Source organism: Calypte anna, chromosome 12, assembly GCF_003957555.1.
Source record: "Calypte anna isolate BGI_N300 chromosome 12, bCalAnn1_v1.p, whole genome shotgun sequence".
Lineage (NCBI taxonomy): Eukaryota > Metazoa > Chordata > Aves > Apodiformes > Trochilidae > Calypte > Calypte anna.
In genome coordinates, this window is record NC_044258.1 from 1 (window position 1) to 18,337 (window position 18,337).

Sequence of the window (18,337 nt, forward strand, 5' to 3'; positions counted from 1 at the left end):
CAAACATCACCAGAGGCCCTTATAGATCTTCAATATCCCCAACTCTACACTCTGGGCAGAGCAGCTCCAGACCAAACAAACACAGACCAACCCAAGACACACCACTGCAAAATACAAGATTCAACATGAAGAGAAAACTCTCAACAGGAAGTTACTCTGGGCTCTAAGAAGTTGGACAAGAAGATCTACAGGGATGCAAGGGTGAGGCAAGAAGGCCCAACGGCGACATGAAGTGTAATAGAACACCGCTTGTTAACAATAATTACTCTTCAAAATAACATACCGCACGTGCAAGAAGACTAGCATCAAGACCTAACAACGCAGGGAAAAGGTTGCAAATGTGGAAAACTTGTGACCAGAGATGCTCATTCGTTCATAAAGAAGAGTACAAAAGATGCCCATCAAGAAATCTGCAAGATGCAAGAAAAGAAGGATCCAGGTGGCACTATGATGATGATGACTAAATGTGTTCCACACCGTGGGGATGATGTTCAATATCACTTGCCCTTTGAGGGACTCTGGAATCCAAGATTTTTGGGCAATAAGAAATACAGCGATGCGTCTGCAGAGAGAGGGAATGAAGCGACGGAAGCCCGAGAAGCCGCCTTCAAGACCTGAGGATGCAAGGATGCGGGGAACGAGTCCCCCTCAGGGAAACTGGATGGACAGAGATCAGGTGACAACGCAATTGAGGATGACATTGCAGAAGATGACAATCAAGAAACTTCCAAGTCAAGAGACCGATCCGCGATTTAGACTCGTCGTGGGGAATAACACGCTGCTGATGAGCACCGTGCTGAGCAGGAAAGGCTTTCCAGGGATGATGCCCAAGATGCAGGACTTGCTCTGTGACGACACAGAGGACCATCAAGGCCTGAGGAAGCTCTAAGACAACAAAGACGGACAACACAAAACACACAACCCCACACACCAAGGCTGGAGCTGCCCTGCCCGTGCTGGAATCACACTGGAAAGTAACCTGTTCCCTTCACCCACCCAAAGGGGGCCGCTCCCAGACAGCCCTCTCCCCTACACTCACTTCAAAACACCACGTGCAATTCCCAGCCTCGACTCCACTGCTCAGCCCCTCCCCACCCACCCCTGGGCCCTCAACTTATCTTTCAGAGGACTGGCACTCCAAAGCCATTGTTAGCCTGGAAAAAAAAAAAACAAACAGGAGCAGCTCAGGATAATCCTCAACTTGCTAGGTTCCCCTTCACGACCTGCATTTAAATAAATAAAAAAGAAATAATAAAAACAATCACACCACAATACCAAAACAAACAAACCAAAAAACCCACACACATTCATAACCACAACACCAAAACACCTACCAGAATATTCAGCAATAAGTCCAACATCAGCCAGCCCCATTCTCTTCCAAATGTCCCAGCTTCACAGAAGAGCCCTGCAGGGTCCCACTCACCCACGCTTTCCAGATCTGGATGCTGTAGGCATCGTCATTCAGGGCACCTAAAAGGCACAAAACTATTGCTGTGCTTGAGAGAAGACACCAGGTCCACAAGCCCTGCACTACCACCTCACCTCCAATGCTCATTCAATTCCTGGAACTTGCTAGTATCACGCCAGGGAGGGACAGGCTCCCATCAACCACCCAAAGGGCACCACTTCTGGACAGCCTGCTCCCCTACAGTAACTTTGAAACCTAACCCTGCAATTCCTAACCTTGACCCCTCTACACAGACCCTCCCCAACCATCCTCCCTTTCACTTACCTTTCAAACAGCTGGGCCTCTGAAGCACTGGACAGAAAAGTAACCTGCATCAGCTGACGGGGATCTTGCCAGAACCACAAACTTCCTCCTCGTCATCTGCAGTGCCACCAGAAACAGGACATCAGCTAAATACCAACCGCTTCCACAAGCTCCTCATAACCCCCAACTTGCCCTGCCCACCTTCTCCTTCCACACGTTATGGCCACCATAACTTCTGGCACCTGAAATACCAGGAGACACAAAATTACTGCTCTGCTTGTGAAATCGAGCCTCCTCGTTACCATCCCGTCTCACCTCCAGAGCTCTTCCCCCTCCAAAGGTGGCACGCACAGCGCCTGTAAAAACAAAGGGAAACACTTAACCGAGTCGACATAAAATCTCTGGATGAGCCAGCCCGCAGCCATCCCACCTTCTCCGACCGCTTCTCAACGCATGGCTTTGTGTGCCACCCGCAAAAGTCAAAGGAAAAGCACATGCCGAGATACTGCCTCAAACAACAGGCAGCCCACTATGATGTCCACCTCCCACTTGCTCCTTTACCTTGGCCCCTTGCCCATCTGCCTGCCTGCCAGCCTTGTGGGGTGCCAAGATGAGGTTTGGAGGGCTCCCGGAAAACACAAAAACCAGGAAGTGCAAAGGCCTTCCACAGCAATTCAACACCTGACAAATAACTGCTCCTGCAGCCCACCAACCTTTGCTCTATGGAATGCTGCTCAACACATGGACAATTCCACTAAGAATCTTCCAAGGGCCCTCGACCCTACAATGTGGGCAGGGCAGCTCCAAACCAAACTCTCAGTGCTGAGGCCAACCCAATACACAACACTACAAACCAGAAGACTCAACCAGAGGAAACTCACAGAAAGATGAATGATGCCAGGATCCAAAACAGCTGGGCTGGAAGACATGCAGGGATTCAACAGTGATGCATGGCGGCTCCATTGCGGCCCCAAAACTGTCGAAGGGCATCGCCTTTTAAAAGAAGCTACTTTCTAAGCTTTGATGACAGGTAAATGAGAAGCCTAGATTCAGTACCTAAGAATAAAGGGAACCAGTCCCAGTTTAAGAAAATCCACAAGTAGAGATGTTGATGCAGGTAAGAAGACAACCTTTGACAAAGCTACAATACACAAGACTGTTCCACGTTGAGAATTTGTTATGCAAGACAAAGCATCACGGAATGCATTGATAAGGTGTTTCAGACCCTAGGGATGGTGCCCAAGGTACAAGACTTGCTCTGTGAGCACAACAAGGACATCAAGGCCGTAGAAAGCTCTGAGACAACAAAGACAGACATCAGAAACTACAGACCACCACACACAAAGGCTGGAGCTGCCCTGCCCACACTTGCATCGTGTTGGAATCCAAGCTGGTCCCTTCACCTGCCTAAAGGGAGCTGTTCCTGGACAGCCCTCTCCTCTACACTAACTTCAAAACCCCTCCCTGCCATTCACAACTTTCCCCCTCCCTGCCCATCCCTTCCCCACACATGGTTCCACTTATTTTTCAGAGGGATGGGCAGCTGAAGCCATGGACAACAAGGAAAGCCACATCACAGGGCTGGGATGTTCCTATAGCCACAGGGTTCCTCTTCACCAGGTGCCATAAAAAAATTCCAACTGACAGTAGCACCAGCAAGTCCCACATCAGCAAACACTGACCTCTTACAGAACACTGAACCCCTCCACGGAACCCCTGGGTGTTCCACTTACCTTCCCATTCCAGAGTCAAACACTACAGATGTTACCACTCGGGGAACCAAAAAAAATACCAAGACAGAGCCAACAACCACCGGACCAGCCAGAAGCACCCACCCCTTCTCCTCTCACCCAACACAGGTCCAATCACAACACAGGCCCTCAACAGACTGAGACTCAGAGTAGAGGGGGAGCCTTATATACCCTGGGCCCCGCCCCACTGCCCTTCCCACAGTCCCTTGGGAAAGCCCCCTCATCAACCTGACTGGCCACACCTGAACTACCCCAGTCCCAGCTGGAGCCCTTCAGAGAATATCATCCCCTGCTCCTACCACATATGCACAGGTGGTTTCCCTCACGTGGAAACCTACCCACAGACCCACCAACAGTCTGGCTACAGATTTTGTTTTGGTACCAAAAGCCTCCGATATTTGACCCCTCGGCCACTCCCCCGACGTTTCAAAATATGGCTCCAAAATTCCAGATAAATGGGCCCAGATAAAAAAGGAAAAAAGTGACAACTGAAAACTTGTGCTGGCCCTAACCCTCACGTGGAACCCTACCCAGAGCAGCACCAAAAGCCTAGCTACAACTTTGCTTCAGTACCAAAACCCTCCAATATTTGACTCCTCGATGGGACTCCCACTGGATCTAATTATGGCTCCAAAATTCCAGATAAAAGGGCTTACGAAAAAAAAATCCATAGTGCAATCACTGGAAACTTGGCCTGGCCCTAACCCCCACAAGGAAACCTACCCACAGCACCACCAACAGTCCGGCTACAACTCTGCTTTACTACCAAAAACCTCAAGTGTTCGACCCCTCAGCCACGTACCAGATCTTTCAAAATATCTCCCCAAAATTCCATCTAAATCAGCTTAGAAAAAAAAAAAAACAGACTATGACCACTGGAAACTTGTGCTGGCCCTAACCCTCACGTGGGACCCTGCCCACAGAGCAAGGAATTAACATGGTAAAACTTTGTTTTGGTACCAAAAGCCCCCAATATTTGACCCCTCGGCAAAATTCCCACTGTATCACAATACCACTCCAAAATTCCAGACAAAAGGGCTTACGAAAAAAAAAAAATCCATAGTGTGACCACTGGAAACTTTGCTTGGCCCTAGCCCTCACGTGGAAACCTACCCACAGCACCACCAACAGGCTGGCTACCACTTCTGGTTTTGTACCACATACCTCCAATATTTGAGCCCTCGGCCGCCCCCCCGACGTTTCGCAAGATGGCTCCAAGATTCACCATAAATGGGCCTAGATAAAAAAGGGAAAAAGTGACAACTGAAAACTCGTGCTGGCCCAAACCCCCACGAGGAACCCTACCCACAGCACCACCAGCAATCAGGCTGCAACTTTGCTACAGGACAGAAACCCTCCAATGTTCCACCTCCCCCTCTGCACCTAAATACGCGCCTCCCGCTTGCCAGTACTTGCTTCTGCGCATGCGCCGGAGGACAGCCACCAACGAGACGAGCCCCGGAGGACGGACGGGCTGCTCGCGGGCCTAACCGCCTTCATTTCTCCAGAGAGACGTACCCCCTCCGTGCCCGCTTCGGCCCCCCTCGCCGTCCACCGCCATCGCCAGCCCCCCCGCCGTCCCCGGCCCTCCCGCGCCTTTTCTCACCCCGGAGGAGACACAGCACGGCCGCCGATCTGGCGTTCCGCGCTCTGCCCGCCTGCCCCGCCAACAGCGGCGGGGCCGGGAAGAGACGGACGCGGCCGTTCCGTACGGAGCGAGAGGGCGCCGCCATGATTCCGTAACGAGGGCGGGTGCCCGGCTTCAGCCGCCGCCGCGCATGCGCAGAGACGCCGCAGTGCCGGCTTCTCGCCACCGGGGGCGCCACCAGCGCCAAAAAAAAGGAAAAGAGGAAAAAAGGAAGGGGAAAACAAGAATAATTCCAAAATAAAAGCGCCCCGCAGCGTCCCCGTCACCCCCCGCACCCCGGGAGTATCTGTTTAGTTCTCTTCCAAGCGACCCCAGCAGTACCAAAGAGCGCATAGAGAGCCTTCAAAGAAAAAAGAAAAAACAACCTAACCTCTAAACCTGGTTCTACATAATAGAGACTGACGAGTATCTACTTATATCCACGGGAGGCCAAAATGAGACAGCTGCAAATCTCATGTACGCTCACAGACAGCTTGGAGAGACTTCAAAATGAAAATAGGCCCTAGAACTGTCTCCCGGTTTAACACTGGCCCGGCCATTCTCTATGAATCTCTCTCTCCTCCTTGAGAAAGAAAGGAGAGAGAATAAGGGAGAGAGACTCATGGGTTGGAAACTAAACTGCACAACTTTAGTGACACAGTAATGATAAACAGGAAAAAATGACTAAATATATACAACTATACAGGAAAATGGAAACCACGTGCCTCCCCCCTTTTCCCCCAAGAACTCTCACGTCCCCACCGAGGCTGCAGGGCAGCCCTGGGAAAGTCCACGCTGGAATCCTGGAGTCGGGAGCAGTCGGGAGCTGGAGGCAGGAACACACACAGCTATGGGCTGGCACGGATCAGGAGCACAGGCAGAGGAACGGACGGAATCCTTCCAGGATGCCGGGGGGAGGAAGGGAGGCAGGAAGGGCAGCAGGCAGCCGGAAGCTGGAAGCAGGAAATCATGGCTTGGCCCTCGTGATGCCTCCAATTTATACCGAGTAGGAGCTGTATGGGATGGAACACTCTGTGCGGTCAGTTCCGGCATCTCTCTTGTCCGTTCCTCCCCAAAGGGGGGCTGCAGGTGGGACCTCTTTCTTCCTTCTGCAGGGTCAAAGTTTTCCTCAGAGCTGAGCAGTGGCCTTGGCTCTGCACACCACTCTGGAGCAGTACCTATAAACATCCAGTGTTATCAGTCCTAGAAGCAGACACGGACTGAGAAACTTGCTGTCAATTTCAGCAAGTGCAACTACTTACAAGAGACTTAGCTGAAAGCAAAAGTACAAGACAGAAAATCACCTTTATCCGGGCCCAAACCAGGACAAACTGAAAAATACCTACACATAAAACCCAAGTAATACCACTCTCCTAGCTGTTTTCAGCTCAAAAATTGTAAATATTGGGACCTGGATCCAATACCCCACCCAGCGCACCACCAACAGTCTGGCTACAACTTTAGTGCAATAACAAAAAGCTCTGATGTTCGACCCCTCGAGGGCACACCCACTATCTAAATATGACTCCAAAACTCCAGATCAAAGGGCTTAGGAAAAAAAAATCCATAGCGTGACCACTGAGAGCATTTGCTGGCCCTAACCCTCACGTGGAAACCTACCCACAGCACCACCGACAGTCCGGCTACAACTCTGCTTTACTACCAAAAACCTCAAGTGTTCGACCCCTCAGCCACGTACCAGATCTTTCAAAATATCTCCCCAAAATTCCATCTAAATCAGCTTAGGAAAAAAAACCCAGAGTATGACCACTGGAAACTTAAGGTAATTCTGTGATTAGCACCCTGGGCTTCCCCTCACCTGCTCTGTACCCGTTCAATGCATCTCTCATTGTTGGTGGAACCCAAGCTACACTAAGAAACAAAAGGACTGTTATACTTGAAGGAAGTCACCAGCTCTATGTTCATCCTCTCTACTACCCCAGCTCACCTCAAATGCTCATCCAGACCCAAAAGTGGCCTACAAAGCTCATGCAAAAAAGTAACAGCTTCACTGAGTAGCCACATTATTCTCTGCTCTTTGACACTGACCTTACCTTGGACTACTTGCTATAGTCAGCAGCTTTGTCCCAGGGAGCCTGCTTACAATATTGGCAAAAAACAAAAGGAACGTACCAAGACGCTGCCTCAAACAGCACCCTTGCCTGCAACAACTCCCATCTCTTACTCCTTGACCTTGGCAATTTGCATATCCAGCCTCTGCAATTTTCTTATTGTCACACGGTGGCTACAATAGAACCTATAAACATCAACTGGTGCTTCTAACTTCAACAACACACACCTGAAAAATAACTGCTCTTTAGTCCCACTAGTCATCACTCACTTCACCCCAATCACCTTCAGTCACTGTCCCACTTTGCTTACTGATTCTACCTTCAAAATGAGTTAAACACACACTGTAATCAGGTAGCTACCAGAAGCACAATCTCTCCAACACTACACACTGACTGACCTGACCGCTCTCTGCTCCCTCATTTCTTCTTACAAGCACGTATTTGTCCTTTGCATCTGAAAGAAAGTATTACACAAGTCACTGGAATGCTGAACAATGGACAGACAATTCCAGACATCTCCATCCTAGTTAGGAACCCCATCTGGAGTACTACTACCCTCAAGCCATTAATAAACACAGCCCCAAAACTTTAAGCCCATACACATACAACTGTTAACTACTGAGAAGGTCAATCTCCTGCACAGCACAGGAAAAACCCTCTCATGAGGGTCCCATCACCTTCAAACACCATCAAAGCAACTGCCCACCCAGCCTGACTATGGCTGCTCAACCTAAGATCACTGTAAAATTGTGGCCTAAAAACTCAAGGCGGACAAACATCACCAGAGACCCTTATAGATCTTCAATATCCCCAACTCTACACTCTGGGCAGAGCAACTCCAGACCAAACAAACACAGACCAACCCAAGACACACCACTGCAAAATACAAGATTCAACATTAAGAGAAAACTCTCAACAAGAAGTTACTCTGGGCTCTAAGAAGTTGGACAAGAAGATCTACAGGGATGCAAGGGTGAGGCAAGAAGGCCCAACGGCGACATGAAGTGTAATAGAACACTGCTTGTTAACAATAATTACTCTTCAAAATAACATACCGCACGTGCAAGAAGACTAGCATCAAGACCTAACAACGCAGGGAAAAGGTTGCAAATGTGGAAAACTTGTGACCAGAGATGCTCATTCGTTCATAAAGAAGATTACAAAAGATGCCCATCAAGAAATCTGCAAGATGCAAGAAAAGAAGGATCCAGGTGGCACTATGATGATGATGACTAAATGTGTTCCACACCGTGGGGATGATGTTCAATATCACTTGCCCTTTGAGGGACTCTGGAATCCAAGATTTTTGGGCAATAAGAAATACAGCGATGCGTCTGCAAAGCGAGGGAATGAAGCGACGGAAGCCCGAGAAGCCGCCTTCCAGACCTGAGAACGCAAGGATGCGGGGAACGAGTCCCCCTCAGGGAAACTGGATGGACAGAGATCAGGTGACAACGCAATTGAGGATGACATTGCAGAAGATGACAATCAAGAAACTTCCAAGTCAAGAGACCGATCCGCGATTTAGACTCGTCGTGGGGAATAACACGCTGCTGATGAGCACCGTGCTGAGCAGGAAAGGCTTTCCAGGGATGATGCCCAAGATGCAGGACTTGCTCTGTGACGACACAGAGGACCATCAAGGCCTGAGGAAGCTCTAAGACAACAAAGACGGACAAACACAAAACACACAACCCCACACGCCAAGGCTGGAGCTGCCCTGCCCGTGCTGGAATCACACTGGAAAAGGAACCTGTTCCCTTCACCCACCCAAAGGGGGCCGCTCCCAGACAGCCCTCTCCCCTACACTCACTTCAAAACACCACCTGCAATTCCCAACCTTGACTCCGCTGCTCAGCCCCTCCCCACCCACCCCTGGGCCATCAACTTATCTTCAAGAGTGATAGCTCCACAAAGCCACGGTCAGTAGTGTAAACCACAGTGTCTGACTGGGATGTGTTTCCAGTCGCACGGTTCCTCTTCATCCCCTATACGTAAAAAAGGAAAAAACAACAACCCACAGACCACAAAGAGGGTTGGCACAAGTCCCACCTAAGCCAACGCACGCTGCTTCCGCTGCACTCACCTCCACAAGGAAGCCCCGCAGTATACCACGCACCTTCTCGTTCCAGAATTGAACGCCATTGCCACCATTGCTTGGGCCACCTGAAACGCCAAGAGAAAGAGTTCCTGTTCTGCTGATCAGAAGTCACCAGCCCCACAAACCCCTCGCCACCAACTCAGCTCAACTTCAACGCCGATCCGGTTCCAAAGGTGGCACGCACAGCGCCTGCAAAAACAAAACAAAACAAAACATTTAAGTGGCCTGACGTAAAATACATGGCTGACCCAGCCCACCACCATCTCACCTTCTCCAGCCGCTCCTAAATGTGTGTCTTTGTCCCTCCAAGGATGGTTGTGGCAGCTGCAAAAGTGAAAGCAAAAGGCACATGCTGAGGTAGTGCCTCCAACAACAGGCAGCCCACTGTGATGTCCACCTCCTACCCCTTTACCTCAGCCTCTCACCCATCTGCTGCCTGCCATCCTTGTGGGGAGCCAAAAGTAGGTTTGGAGGACACCTGGAAAACACAAAAAACAGGCAACGCCAATACCTTCAACAGCAATAAACTACCTGAGAAATAACTGCTCCTTCTGCACACCAGACTTTGCTCACCTTGCCAGAGCCACCTCTGGAACAGATATTCTGCTGCCTCGGCTGCTCTCACCTTCAAAAGGACAAACAAACCATAATGTGGTCAGGTAGCCAGGAGAGGGACCTCCAGTCCAACACCAAACCCTGACTAACCTTTGGATGGCGCTCTTCTCTTCTCCTGCTCTTTCATGTACGTCCTTGTCACACGGCATCTGAAAAACAGATGAGACAATTCACTGGAATACTGCTCAACTGTGCTGGGCTAGTCCTTTAGGGCTCTTCCAAAAAACCCTGACCCTACAACTCTGGGAAGAGCGGCTCCAAGCCAAATACGCAGACCTAGTCCAGACACAGCCCTGCAAATAATGAGACTTGAGCTCAAGAGAACACTAAGAAGAATATCTCTGGGATCCAAGACTGTTGGACAAGAAGACCTACCTACAGCAATGCAGCTGTGAAGCAAGGGGCTGAAGCAACAGATGCCCACCAACCCGGGCTTCAAGACCTAAGGATGCAGAGAACAAGTGCTACTCTGCAAAAATCCATGACCAGAGATGCTGATTAATATGGAAAAGAGTTTCAGAATACCACCAAGAAACTTCCCAGATGCAAGAATATTCCATGTGTTTAACTTGTCATGAAAGAAAAAGATGCTGCTGACTAGTACTGTGTTGATGAGAGAAGACCTTCCAAGGCTGATGCCCAAGATGCAGGACTTGCTCTGTGAGGACAAAGAGGACATTGAGGGATGAGGAAGTTATAAAACACTCAAGACAGACAACACAACGTGCACACCACCACACACAAAGGCTGGACCTGCCCTGCCCACACCAAACCTATGCTGTAAACTCATCTGCCCCCTTCACCTGACCAAAGCAATCTGCTCCCAGACAGCCCTCCCCCCAATTCTAACTTCAAAACCACTCCCTGCCATTCCCAGCTTTGTCCCTTCTGCCCATCCCCAGTCCCTCCACTTATCTTTGGTGCTAGGGGTCCAAAGCCATGGTCATCAATGAAACAAAACCATCCACAGGGATGTCCCTGCAGCCACAAGTTTCCTGTTCATCATCTGCCAAAAAAGAAAAAAACAAAACAAAGAAACCACATCACCACACATAATAATTGTCACCAGAAATTCCAATGTGAGCCAGCACCAACCTCTTTAGAGAAGACCCAGCTTCTCAAGAGTCCTGTGAGGTCTCACCCACCTGCTCATCACAGAATTAGGCACTGCGGGACTCATCAATGAAGGGCACCTAAAATACACAAAACCACTCTTTGGCTTGAAAGAAGTCACTACCTACATCAACCTCCTAAATTACCACCCCAGCTTACCTCCAACACTCAGCTCCAAAGGTGACAAAAAACAAACAAAACAAAATAAACAACCTTCTCCTTCCACACATTATGGCCACCATAACTTCTGGCACCTGAAATACCAGGAGACACAAAATTACTGCTCTGCTTCTGAGATCGAGCCTCCTCGTTACCATCCCGTCTCACCTCCAGAGCTCTTCCCCCTCCAAAGGTGGCACGCACAGCGCCTGTAAAAACAAAGGGAAACACTTAACCAAGTCGACATAAAAATCTCTGGATGAGCCAGCCCGCAGCCATCCCACCTTCTCCGACCGCTTCTCAACGCATGGCTTTGTGTGCCACCCGCAAAAGTCAAAGGAAAAGCACGTGCCGAGATACTGCCTCAAACAACAGGCAGCCCACTATGATGTCCACCTCCCACTTGCTCCTTTACCTTGGCCCCTTGCCCATCTGCCTGCCTGCCAGCCTCGTGGGGTGCCAAGGTGAGGTTTGGAAGGCTCCCGGAAAACACAAAAACCAGGAAGTGCAAAGGCCTTCCACAGCAATTCAACACCTGAGAAATAACTGCTCCTGCAGCCCAACAACCTTTGCTCTATGGAATGCTGCTCAACACATGGACAATTCCACTAAGAATCTTCCAAGGGCCCTCAACCCTACAATGTGGGCAGGGCAGCTCCAAACCAAACTCTCAGTGCTGAGGCCAACCCAATACACAACACTACAAACCAGAAGACTCAACCAGAGGAAACTCACAGAAAGATGAATGATGCCAGGATCCAAAACAGCTGGGCTGGAAGACATGCAGGGATGCAACAGTGATGCATGGCGGCTCCATTGCGGCCCCAAAACTGTCGAAGGGCATCGCCTTTTAAAAGAAGCTACTTTCTAAGCTTCGATGACAGGTAAATGAGAAGCCTAGATTCAGTACCTAAGAATAAAGGGAACCAGTCCCAGTTTAAGAAAATCCACAAGTAGAGATGTTGATGCAGTTAGGAAGACAACCTTTGACAAAGCTACAATACGCAAGACTGTTCCATGTGGAGAATTTGTTATGCAAGACAAAGCATCACGGAATGCATTGATAAGGTGTTTCAGACCCTAGGGATGGTGCCCAAGGTACAAGACTTGCTCTGTGAGCACAACAAGGACATCAAGGCCGTAGAAAGCTCTGAGACAACAAACACAGACATCAGAAACTACAGACTGTCGCAGTCCGAGACGGGGACCCAGTTTGATGCAAACAAATGTCCAACTTTATTGAATCAGAAGGCCATATTTATACACTAAGAGCTAATGCCACGTATACATATTCCTGATTGGTGATTTCTACATCTCGTTACACACGTTTTAACTTGATTGGCTACAAAACCTTTAGCAACAATTAACTAACAAAGCTTATCTTTCACACATTCGAGCTTCTTCGTGGATGTTGCTATTGTGCCGAGTCCCTTAATCTAATTGTCTTGCTTACTCCTTAACCTTCGAGGTTAGAAAAAGTAAAAAAGCAGATAAAGCATAACAAACAGTCTTAACCAAACTTCGCAACCATCCCGTTAGACCCCATCCTGAAAAAAGTTTATCAAACCAGTCCCAATTATCCTGTGATTGCAAATGTGCAACCCCTTCTTTAAGTGATTGTATTGCAGCATGTATAGATTGAGATTAGAAAGATTCATACAACACATTCCATTAAAATCTTCACAAATATGACCTAAAAGCTAACAATAAAAAGTCAGTGGCAGCATGACTTTGTAAAACTGCATGTCTGACACTATCAACATCTTTTAGCATCTGTGTTAAAATACCAGAAGTTCATCTGCTTAGCAGTGCAACAGAATAGCACAATCAACATATAGACAAGGGATCCCATAGTCAACATATAAACGATCACATGAATTACAACATTAACAAAAGCCTGTTATCAATACAATACGAAAAGCACATTTCACACTGCAGTGGAAGGACTTAAACAACTTTTTAGTATGAGGAAGTTCAGATGTCCACTGGCGCAACGAACCAAGGGGGTAGAGGAGGCTTATCCGACAAAAATTGGTCGGGGGGCCCCAAAAGCGTCCCCAGACCCCTCCCGGATCACAGCACGGTGGAGTCCTAGTTTCCTCCATGGTTGCCAAATTAAAGCCTAAAAAAAACCTAATAAAATTATTTACAGACAAAATCCTAAGCCTATAAATAGCAAAGGCACACACACACTTTTTTTTTTTTTTTTTTTTTTTTCTCTGCTGTGGTGTCTGCAGCAGGGCTCATTTTCTGAGCAGCAGCAGTGTGTGCTGCAGGGGGTGAGAAGCGGCCGCGGAGGCTGGAGTGGGGCTGCTCTCCGTACCAGGAGCAGCTCTCGCTCTCCACAGCAACTTTCAGCCTCCAAAAAGGGGGCTCATTCTCATAACTCATAACTGTGTTTTTTGTCTTACTTCTCACCAATATATAAGGAAAACTAACAACCACCACTAGAAGATTCAAAAATGAAATGATATTGCTACTAAAATCTGGTAAAGTCACCCTGAAACAAAATGAAATGGTACAATTTCCTAAACCAAAACTGCAAGTATAATTACCAACCAAGTTTTTTATCTCTGTATGAAACACCAGTGTACCATGCACCACAAGATACATCAATATTGAGAACTATATTGCAATTGTTGAGGAGTTAACAGAGTATTAATGAGCATTTTTGTGTCGTATGGCATCAACAATTGAGCAGTAAAAAGAATGTTGCAAATGAGATGACAAACCGATTTCAAACCGTACTGCGCAATGACAACTTTGGCTTCTTTTACCATTTTCCAATCTAATGCAACCCATTGACCTCCTCCTCCTGGTCCCACAATCACTGGAAAACCATCGGACTCATATTGGGAACCATTTCTCCTTCAACTATAGCATTTTGAATAATTCCCTTCCATCTAGTTACTGGATACACATTACCCCCCCCCCCCCCACTACCCTCCCCTCCCCATGCTGGATCTGGAAGAGGTAGAGCAGTGGGTGTTAAAGGGTTAAGGGAAATAGGAGCAGGAATAGGGAGTGGATCAGGGGGTAAAAATGGATTAGTGCCCCATTGTTTGGGATGTTCCCTGGAGCAAAAACTAGAGTTTTTTCAGGGGTATAGTCATCCTTGGTCTCCAGTTCTTTCAGTTTGTTCAGCAGTTTCCTTAGTTGCTTGTCTCTGAGTCCCAGTTCCTTCCTTGATTGCTGCTCTATAGCAGGCACTGATGGTGTTGACAGGTGAAGCAGAGGATTAATTGATGGCAACTGTGGTCAAGAAGATAAATCAGGCTTTCGAGGTGGAAAGGTGGCAGAGCAGTCAGGAGTGGCGGCAGGCGGGCGCAAGGTCGGGAGTCTGCATTCCAAGATTACTTGCCTGTGTTCTCTGGCTTCTCTCCCTCTGGGGACTCCGATGATTCTGGTGGTGTTTTCGGTCGCTTTTGGTTTTGCTTCTCGGTCCCATTTTTACTTTTCATCCAACCCCCAGGGTCAAAGGGTTCTGGGTCCAAATCCGCATTCACCATAGTAGCAGTGGTTGGCAGCAGGGGGGGCAGATGAAGTAGTAGACTCTTTTCCTTTTAAAGTTTCAAAAAGTGTTTGCCAAGGTGCTAAGAGTTTGGCGGTTTCATTATTGCCCCGTGTAGTGGCATCCCATAATTTAGCTCCGACCTCGTCCCAAAATGTAGGGTCATAGAGACCGAATTCATGTCAGGAAAATGCTCACAGGTCCATTTTAAAACCAGGTTTAGATCATGGTCCGATGTAAATTTTTTATCCTTATTAAGTAAAGTCTTTAAAGTATAATAAACGTCTCCTTCTTCTTTTGAACCCATAACAAAAAGAAGGAAGCTCCTCCAAGCTTCACCTACCAATCGCGAGGAGGTGACGAAGGTGCACCACAATTATCGGCTTCCTTTCAGCCTTTCTTCTTCAATCCTAAGTTCTTGGAGACCTGCAACCGGATAATTTTCAATAATCTTCAATAATCTTCAGCAATTTTCTTCAGTCCGCCCCACGTTGGGGTCACCATTTGTCGCAGTCCAAGACGGGGACCCAGTTTGATGCAAACAAATGTCCAACTTTATTGAATCAGAAGGCCATATTTATACACTAATCTAAGAGCTAATGCCACGTATACATATTCCTGATTGGTGATTTCTACATCTCGTTACACACGTTTTAACTTGATTGGCTACAAAACCTTTAGCAACAATTAAATAACAAAGCTTATCTTTCACACATTTGAGTTTCTTCGTGGATGTTGCTATCGTGCCGAGTCCCTTAATCTAATCGTCTTGCTTACTCCTTAACCTTCGAGTGTTCTAACGTACTGTTCCTTGTGGTTACAAAATATGCTTTAAGCAGCACTGTCCTTGCACATAGCCCAAAGCTTATGTTGAAATTATCAGCAATTGTTTGGTGCAGACAGTCCGAGGCTGTACTGCCTCAACAGACCACCACACACAAAGGCTGGAGTTGCCCTGCCCACACTTGCATCGTGGTGGAATCCAAGCTGGTCCCTTCACCTGCCTAAAGGCAGCTGTTCCTGGACAGCCCTCTCCTCTACACTAACTTCAAAACCCCTCCCTGCGATTCACAACTTTCCCCCTCCCTGCCCATCCCTTCCCCACACATGGTTCCACTTATTTTTCAGAGGGATGGGCAGCTGAAGCCATGGACAACAAGGAAAGCCACATCACAGGGCTGGGATGTTCCTATAGCCACAGGGTTCCTCTTCACCAGGTGCCATAAAAAAATTCCAACTGACAGGAGCACCAGCAAGTCCCACATCAGCAAACACTGACCTCTTACAGAACACTGAACCCCTCCACGGAACCCCTGGGTGTTCCACTTACCTTCCCATTCCAGAGTCGAACACTACAGATGGCACCACTCGGGGAACCAAAAAAAATACCAAGACAGAGCCAACAACCACCGGACCAGCCAGAAGCACCCACCCCTTATCCTCTCACCCAACACAGGTCCAATCACAACACAGGCCCTCAACAGACTGAGACTCAGAGTAGAGGGGGAGCCTTATATACCCTTGGCCCCGCCCCACTGCCCTTCCCACAGTCCCTTGGGAAAGCCCCCTCATCAACCTGACTGGCCACACCTGAACTACCCCAGTCCCAGCTGGAGCCCTTCAGAGAATATCATCCCCTGCTCCTACCACATATGCACAGGTGGTTCCCTCACGTGGAAACCTACCCACAGACCCACCAACAGTCTGGCTACAGATTTTGTTTTGGTACCAAAAGCCTCCGATATTTGACCCCTCGGCCACTCCCCTGACCTTTCAAAATATGGCTCCAAAATTCCAGATAAATGGGCCCAGATAAAAAAGGAAAAAAGTGACAACTGAAAACTCGTGCTGGCCCAAACCCCCACGAGGAACCCTACCCACAGCACCACCAGCAATCAGGCTGCAACTTGGCTACAGTACAGAAAACCTCCAATGTTCCACCTCTCCCTCTGCACCTAAATACGCGCCTCCCGCTTGCCAGTACTTCCTTCTGCGCATGCGCCGGAGGACAGCCACCAATGAGACGAGCCCCAGAGGACGGACGGGCTGCTCGCGGGCCTAACCGCCTTCATTTCTCCAGAGAGACGTACCCCCTCCGTGCCCGCTTCGGCCCCCCTCGCTGTCCCCCGCCATCGCCAGCCCCCCCGCTGTGCCCGGCCCTCCCGCGCCTTTTCCTCGCCCCGGAGGCGACGCGGCGCAGCGGAGCGGCCGCCGATCCGGCGTTCCGCGCTCTGCCCGCCCCGCCAGCAGCGGCGGGGCCGGAAAGAGATGGACGCGGCCGTTCCGTACAGAGCGAGAGGGCGCCGCCATGATTCCATAACGAGGGCAGGTGCCCGGCTTCAGCCACCGCCGCGCATGCGCAGAGACGCCGGCGCCTCGCTGCTGCAGTGCCGGCTTCTCGCCACCGGGGGGCGCCGCCAGCGCCGAAAAAATGGGTAAAAACAAAAAAAGGAAGGGGAAAACAAGAATAATCCCAAAATAAAAGCGCCCCGCAGCGTCCCTGTCACCCCCTGGCCCCCGCAGGACCCATTTAACCCCCCCCTCCAGCGCCCCCAGCAGTCACCAGCGCCACCCAAGTGCAGCTCCAGCCCCCCCACGCCCCTCTTCCAGTCGCTGCCCGAGTCAGGCGTCTCCCCTTAAAACTGAACATCTGCAAAAAATAAAGCAAGCACCTCCAGAACCAGGTTCACAGCTCATCTTTATTGGAGTCCAGCAGCTGACAGGTACCCACCCTACTACACAGATGACCTTCACCTTTCCCTCCCCTCTCCTCAGCGCCAGGATCTTGCCCCGTCTCCAATACCACCCACCTCAAACCCCACGCCCCCCCCCCCCCCCCCCCCAGAAAAAAAAAAAACACCCCTCAGGCTAAAGACCCCAGCATCACTGCAAGAAGACTCAGATACAGTCCTAAAAGTCAGTCCCCTCAGTGGCCAACACACAGCCGCCCGCCCCCCAAATCTAGCCTTCTCCCCAGTTTCTTCTCCCCTTCTCACATTTCTTTACCTGTCTGGCTCAGACCTTTTCACCAAGGTACCAGAACCGGGCATGTGGGAAAGAAGAGGGGAGAGAGAGACATACATCAATTAGCATCACTGACACAGATGACAAAACAAAGCTTTTCTAGGCAGCACCTGATGCAGCACAAATCAGCCGCAGCCAGAGCAGAGGCTGTGGCTGAGGGTTTTGGGGGAAAAGATACTACAGTTTCTTTCCTGCGCCCGTGCCGTACGGCTGGATTCTTCTTTACAGTCTCGAGCAAACCTCCTCCTTCAGCAGAAGATGATCTCTGGTTTTTGAATAGCGTCCTGGTTTGGGACAGGAGAAAAAGGTAAGTTTCTGTCTGGCACTACTTCTTTCAGCTAAGTCTCTAGCCAACAATCTGGCTAAAATTTTGCTTCAGTAACAAAAACCTCTGATGTTCGACCCCTCCAGGGCACACCCACTATCTAAATAGGACTCCAAAATTCCAGATAAAAGGGCTTCAATAAAAAACATAGTGTGACAACTGAAAACTTGTGCTGGCCCTAACCCTCACGTGGAACCCTACCCACAGGCCCACCAACAGTCTGGCTACAAATTTTGTTTTTGTACCACTTACCTCCAATATTTGGCCCCTCGATGGCAAACCCACTGTATCTAAATACAGCTCCAAAATTCCAGATAAAAGGGCT

At 49.2% G+C, this 18,337-nt stretch overlaps 1 long non-coding RNA gene across 1 annotated transcript; it reads right to left on the reverse strand.

Annotated features, from left to right (window-relative positions):
• Nucleotides 1-4,589: 4,589 nt before the first annotated feature.
• On the reverse strand, nucleotides 4,590-18,300 carry LOC115599003. Its single transcript, XR_003988066.1, has 3 exons — nucleotides 18,265-18,300; nucleotides 17,685-17,971; nucleotides 4,590-4,701 (listed from the first exon to the last, which is right to left on the reverse strand). It is a non-coding gene; the product is annotated as an uncharacterized LOC115599003 (long non-coding RNA).
• Between the last annotated feature and the right edge of the window lie 37 nt (nucleotides 18,301-18,337).